Source organism: Mandrillus leucophaeus, unplaced genomic scaffold, assembly GCF_000951045.1.
Source record: "Mandrillus leucophaeus isolate KB7577 unplaced genomic scaffold, Mleu.le_1.0 Scaffold178, whole genome shotgun sequence".
Taxonomy (NCBI): Eukaryota; Metazoa; Chordata; class Mammalia; order Primates; family Cercopithecidae; genus Mandrillus; species Mandrillus leucophaeus.
Window position 1 is genome coordinate 3,184,600 of NW_012101787.1, and position 634 is coordinate 3,185,233.

Sequence of the window (634 nt, forward strand, 5' to 3'; positions counted from 1 at the left end):
GGCCCGGCAGGTGTGCGAGCCCGGTCGGGGCTCGGCAGGAGCGCGCGGAGAAGGTGAGTCGGGGGAAAAAGTGGGGACGCAAGTGTGGACGCGCTAGTGTGGGCGCACCCCCGGGAAGGTCTCGGAAATGTCCTCTCTCCCCTCTTCCTGGTCCCCCTGCAGAGTTTCGCTCAGGTCCTCAGGGGACAGCCTGAGAGGCCAACTTGCTGGAAGAGTTCACTTGGAGCGAGTGGACAGAGAGAGTTGGACAGCCACACCCCCGGCCGGGAGAGCGACAGGGCGGCCCTGGCCTCCAGCCCCACTGGGATCCTAAAGCCCCGCATCCCCGGGGCTGCAGCTGGGGCTCACCCAAGCCTCTTCCCAGCCCTAGGACCCCGGGGGCGTGACTGCCACTACCCTGAGAGCTACTGAGACACAGGACACAAACTTAGTTTCCAAACAAAGTAAAATCTGCCTTTCTGGTGTTTTAAGACAGGACGTGCTTATGTCGATTCATCGCGGTTTCCTTGGGCCACCTCCGAGGACGAGGCTGGACCCGCTGGCCGTGGAGGGGGTCGGCTTCGGGCGCGTGTTCGTGTCCTGGGGCGTGGGGACAGCTCTAGTTTTTCTAATCTGCCCAGATCAGAATACCTAA